Source organism: Schistocerca serialis, chromosome 10 (assembly GCF_023864345.2).
Source record: "Schistocerca serialis cubense isolate TAMUIC-IGC-003099 chromosome 10, iqSchSeri2.2, whole genome shotgun sequence".
NCBI classification, from domain to species: Eukaryota; Metazoa; Arthropoda; class Insecta; order Orthoptera; family Acrididae; genus Schistocerca; species Schistocerca serialis.
In genome coordinates, this window is record NC_064647.1 from 165,698,290 (window position 1) to 165,704,590 (window position 6,301).

At 42.5% G+C, this 6,301-nt stretch overlaps 2 non-coding genes across 2 annotated transcripts; both read right to left on the bottom strand.

Moving 5' to 3' along the window:
• Positions 1-2,363: 2,363 nt before the first annotated feature.
• On the bottom strand, positions 2,364-2,526 carry LOC126425411 (U1 spliceosomal RNA). The gene has a single exon (XR_007576282.1). It is a non-coding gene; the product is annotated as a U1 spliceosomal RNA (small nuclear RNA).
• A 2,812-nt stretch (positions 2,527-5,338) lies between these two features.
• Positions 5,339-5,501, bottom strand: LOC126425416 (U1 spliceosomal RNA). Its single transcript, XR_007576286.1, has one exon. It is a non-coding gene; the product is annotated as a U1 spliceosomal RNA (small nuclear RNA).
• Positions 5,502-6,301: the final 800 nt, after the last annotated feature.

Genomic DNA, 6,301 nt, shown 5'->3' on the forward strand with positions numbered 1-6,301 from the left:
ATGATTTGTTTTGTCCCGACCATAACAAAATACAACGAAAAGTTTTATTAAGAAGTCATTATTGATCCACTGCAGTAGTAGCCCTTGGGCGGCCTGAGCGAGGTATCTCATCGACAGTTCCTGTCTCTCTGTATCTCCTCATGTCCGAACAACATCACTTTGGTTCACTCTGAGACGCCTGGGCACCTCCCGTATTGAGAACCCTTCCTGGCAGAAAGTAACAATGCGGACGCGATCGAACCACGGTACTGACCGTCTACGCATAGTTGAACTACATACAACACGATCCGTGTACCTCCTTCCTGGTGGATTGACTGGAACTGATCTGCTGTCGGCTTCTCTCCGTCTAATAGGCGCTGCTCATGCATGGCTGTTTACATCTTTGGGCGGATTTAGTGGGTTGTTTACATCTTTGGGCGCGTTTAGTGACATCTCTGAACAGTCAAAGGGACTGTGTCTGTGATACAATATCCACAGTCAACGTCTGTCTTCAGAAGTTCTGGGAACAGCGGTGATGTAAAACTTTTTTGGTGTGGGTAAGAGCCAATAAATTTTGTACTCACTTATGTCACACAAGAAGATGCTGGAACTGCCTGCCATTATTTTCCATGCATTTCTCACATCTACTCGAGAAATTATTAATCACAGAAATATTTAATTAAATGATTCACGGATATTATCCTTGAGTTCATGTGTTGTGTGATGATTTGTTATGCGCAGGTTGTCCTTCAGTGCATCCCACAAATTAAAATTGCACGGAGTTAAATCAGGACTTCTAGCGGGCCAGATATTGTTACTAAGCACTTTTTCATCGAAGTGCGAAGTTTCGTTCTTTTGGACTCAGTTCATTAAATGAGGCCGTAAACTGTTTTGCACATATCTTTCACATGTAAGTGTCATTAAAAAAACTGGGCCTATTATTCTGTCACCACTAACTGAGCGCCACACCCCTATTTTCTGATCACGAAGGGGTTCCTCATGAAACACAACAGGTCTATCTGCGCTCCAATGTCGACAGTTTTGGGAGTTAACATACCTGTGTAAATGGAAGCAAGCCTCGTTTGAAAACAGAATAATGGAAGTATCCATTTCACCGTCATGCACTTGTTTTAAAAGAACTTAACCCTGTGCCCAGGATCACCAGGTCGAAGTTCTTGTATTACTGATACTTTATAGAGCCTTAGCAGCTTCTCAAATCTTTGTACAGACGTGCAAGATATTTGTGTTTGCTGCGAAAGATGGGGAATTTTCCAGGCTCTGTGCAATGTCAACGAGATGAGCTTCTGTGAGCACAGTACAACGTCGTTTACGCTTCTTGCCTTGGACACTTCCCGTTTTACGAATTTTATTCTCTAATTTGTGAACTGCATCACGACTCGGAACTCAAACACCTGGAAACTTCTGTTCAAACAATCTCCGAACAGTACGAGCGGACTCTGTACGCACATACGAATCATAAGTAAACACTTGTTGTGAAACTGAATAATTCGCTCTAGCCATTGTTGCATTCGCAAACTTCTCTGCTACACTTGTGATGCCTGATCACTGCTCGAATGACACTGGCCGAGAAGGCGCGTGTAAGGCCACCAGGCTAAGACCCACAAAAAGGGAGAGTGGATGGGGGGGGGGGGGGGGGGGTGGCATAGTGCAGTCCCGCGCGACCTATTCGATAGGCAGGCGCGACTTCCATAACCGGCCTGCGATACGTCGGACAGGCGGTCATAAGGTAAATGAAACGCCTGGAAATTTATCGAAATATAAACTGTCTCGCAAGCTTTAGCCATATAAGTGCGTACACGTGTTATTGCATTTAAAACAGAAAAACTTATACCGCGTTTTTAACCGACTTAGGGAGATTCCTTCGTCGCTTTAGTTGAGTAGTGGCAATGATGCTAGACATTTTCCAATCTAGAGGGGACAAGGGAAGTACAGAACTTGGAATTAATAAACAGCTCTATCAACTTTGTTTTCGAACTGATCAGGTGATTCACCTATTCGCAGCTGTATCCTGCAATGACCATCCTTTGCAATACACACGAAATGTTGGGCAAAAACATTAGAAGCCCGGATATCGACTATGTAAGACCCAAGGAAATTAAACTGGGAGACTGCTAACTGCCGAAATCCAAAGCCCGTGGTGAAGTACAAAAGCGAATACATATATAACATTTGCAAACGGCAAGTACTGCTGGAAAATACAAAAGCGGCTGCAAATCAAACTGTTTTCTCCAACAAAATCGATTTGAAACCATCAACGATGCTTTGATTTGATCAATGAATTACGGCTGCTTCCTCAATAACAAGAATACATTTACTGGGAAAAACGTTTACTGGGAAGCGTACTATATTTCAATTACTATAGCACCGGGTCTGCGCGAACGCAGTCCCGACTACCAAAAATTATGCACCCGAGTTACCCACATTAGGGGTAATCGCAGGGGTCAGCCCAACCGAAGTGCAATGGAAGAGCCTCGTCCTGGAGGAACCGCCTTCATGATCACGGTATCCCCTGTGCCAGGTAAGTATGCCTTTTGGAGGAAATATTCGCTCCTTTATGACATACGGTGCGCATCACATGAAGCGAGTGCATATCGTTATTCAGATTACGTGTGATTTATTCCACAATACACACTGCCTGAAACGAGGCAGACCTACATCGGTAGTCCTACGATACTACTCCTTTGTGTTTCGAAACCACAGGATACATTTGACAAGAACAGTTCTGACACCTCCAAGTTCTGTCTAATTGGACCAGCAAACTCCGTGCGGCGAAGATAGATGTCACCCGAGTCGCGGAGCCAGCACATGGGCAGTTAGTTCGCCCCCCTCCCACCTCTCTCGCTCTCACTCTCTCTCTCTCTCTCTCTCTGTCTCACTGGCGTGTGTGCGTGTGTTCTTCAGACGGTCAGGAAAGAGAGGGTAGCTGTGATTTGATGCACAGAAACTCAAAACTATACAATATAAACGCACCATATACAGAGTGTGTCCAGGAGGAAAGGTCATTATTCAGGGATATGACAAGAACTATCATTAGAAGCAGAAGTCTAGTAAACATGGGCACTAAAGCGCATACGTTAGTAGCTATGAGCACTTGTTCATCTTCGATACTGGAAACAAATCTCTTCTGCTGCAAGCTCTTTGCCCTCCATATTTTGAAAGGTGATAATATAGACCAAAACAGGGGAAAAATATCCAATAAACATGGGCTCAAAAGTGCATACCTTAAGTGTCACGAGCACTTGTTCATCTTCACTAATGTGAAACAAATCTCTTAAGGTATGCAATGTACAACCCATGTTGCCAACTAATATTAACAGGCAATTGCTGCACTTGTAAATGCTATTAACGAGGTTAATTGATTATGGTCGAAACCGTTAGTACTAACAAAAGCCAGTTAATACAGTTCAGCATCATGAGCTTTTTGAAACATACTTTGTAGGTTCGAATGTTGCTGTCATATCGATGAATACTGACCATTTGTCTTGGGAAACCCCGTGTATGTTACGGGCATTGAAGTAATAGGAAATAACGGCGCAGTTTTCGGGACAGTAATCTCATTCGCTGTTTCTTCGATAGTAATCTCGTCACGCATTACTCCTCTATTCGTCTATGCAACATAGTTAATGGCCGGGTATTCACGGTAAGTGACCAAATAGCTTAGTGAATTCTAATATACTTCACATGAAATGGAAATTTCTTAAGACAATGACCGGACAACAACGTTCATGGTCAATTGCCACTGGGTACTGTTGATAAAGAACAACCAAAATGTTATGTTAGAATACAGCATCTATTTCAAACACTACCAGTCACGTCACAGTAGATAACAATCACTTTAAAACAATTGAAAACTTTGTCATTTGTATTTATACCACACTCCATCTGTGAAGTGTCGTCGCATTCCGCGTTTCCATGCATTGTAGTCGCTTTGCTTTACATTTACATATCAACCAGTGAGACTCCGAAAATAACGAAATTGCCTTGACAATGTTGCTTTATACATTTCGCCTAGGTAGTTATAAGTCTGTTGTTAACTTCCATGAAGTCAAATAATAGCCCATCCAAAGTGAAGAAGTGTGTCGTGAAAACAAGAATATGCACAATGTCGTTAATGGGGCAGCCCTTGAACATTTCCCGTACTTACTTCGTTAAATAAACACACACACACTGAATATTGGCTTTTGGCCGAAGAGGCACAGGGCACAAGATTTTGAACCAATGTTCATGCACACAATTGATGACTTTAGGCGCAAATTTGTGGCAAACACATTAACCCATCATTGCAGACCTTATTCTTAGCGACAAAAACAATGCCCAGAGATATAAGAGTAAAATAAAAAATTAAAAAAACTAAGGCAGTTTCGTCATGTGGAAACGTGATGGCTGCTACTTTTTGGGGACTCCTAGGACGTGATTCTGATTAAGATTCCTCAGACAAAACTACAGTCATGACTAGAGCTTTTTTTTCTCCATTATCAAATTCAAATGTTAAATAAAGAAATAAGTGCACTCTGAACACGACAGAGCTCCGTCCTCCAAAGCAGTCACAATTGCGAAACTGGTTACGTTTGGACTCGAACTTTTCTCGTTCGGCTTCTCCTGCTTTAGAGTCAATTAATTTACTCATATTTCAAAAGTTGAAAAAATTATTTAGTGGGGACAATTTTTTTACCGAGCAAGGAAGCAATCACTTATTTTGAAACATTTGGCATAATCTACTGTCCGATGGAAAGAAACAACTGAAATCTTGGCCACGTATACAACTATGGAAAGAGGTTACACTGAGGAATGTACCTGCTTTGGTATTTACCCTCGCCTTATTTAGTTTAGCGGCAGCCGATGAATGAGAGCAGTTTCCATTCTGGTGAGAGCAAAGTGAGTCCCGAGCTGGGTGAAATGAAAAATGTCAATTTTGTGTACCATTTTCGAACTGACCAGGCATTACAGCTCCCATACAGCAGTATCCTGTTACGACCAGAAATTTCTGTGCACAACAAATGCTGGAGTAAAGGATTCTGTAGCACACAAACATCCTGAAGACAAAGCGACAGTGCATGTGGCAGCAACAACTTTGAGGAGTTGATTACTACAAAACAGCTGTGTTGAATAATCTTAACAAACATTTTAATACACAATGTTGAAATTGTAAAATTATCGACAAATGTATTTCATTTATAATGCGACCGGGTCTGAACAAACATGTTAATACACAATGTTGAAATTGTAAAATTATCGACATGTGTATTTCATTTATAATGCGACCGGGTCTGAACAAACATGTTAATACACAACGTTGAAATTGTAAAATTATCGACAAATGTATTTCATTTATAATGCGACCGGGTCTGCGCGAACGCAGTCCCGACTACCAAAAATTATGCACCCGAGTTACCCACATTAGGGGTAATCGCAGGGTTCAGCCCAACCGAAGTGCAATGGAAGAGCCTCGTCCTGGAGGAACCACCTTCATGATCACGGTATCCCCTGTGCCAGGTAAGTATACCTTCACTTTCAAAACTCCGATACTTTATCTCATACAGTGAACGTCACACGAATCGAGCGCATAACGATGTTCACATTACATGTGATCTATCCCGCCACACACGCACTTCCCGAAACGAGAGAGAACTGTATTGGTCGTACTAAGATACCACTCTATCGTGTTCCGAAAAGACAGGTGGCTCCATTTGACAAAAACAGTGATCTTGGTCGTGCCACGTACAGTCGAATTGGACCAACGAACTCTGTGTGGCGACGGTAGATGTCACCCACATCGCAGATACTGCGTGCGCATGCGCTTGTCCCCCAACCCCCTCCACGGCATTAAACACGTGGTTCTCTCTCTCTCTCTCTCTCTCTCTCTCTCTCTCTCTCTCTCTCTCGCGTGCGCGCGTTAGCTCTATGCTGTTGTATGTATACTGATCAGCTGGTACGAGAATTTCCGAGCGGTTCGTAATGGAAGCATCGTACCTAATTTATGAGAGATTTGTAATGGAAGAATCGTATCTGTCTCACGTTGTACTGTAGCAAATACCGCACACTTTGCTGTTATTACTGTACGAGAAAAAGCACATGCTGTTGTTATAAAATGCACGCAAAATTAGTCTGAATAACATTTAACATTACTAAGTTACATTCGGCCAACTGTACGTATGCCAGACCGTCACGGAGAACTTCTGAGTTAAGCCAATGTAGAATACAAATCATGAAACACTTACGTACGTCTGGTACAGACCTTTACAGCGTACTACGTCAACAGGTCACAGGGATATGCTGAACATAGGTAAGGCATGATGTTAGG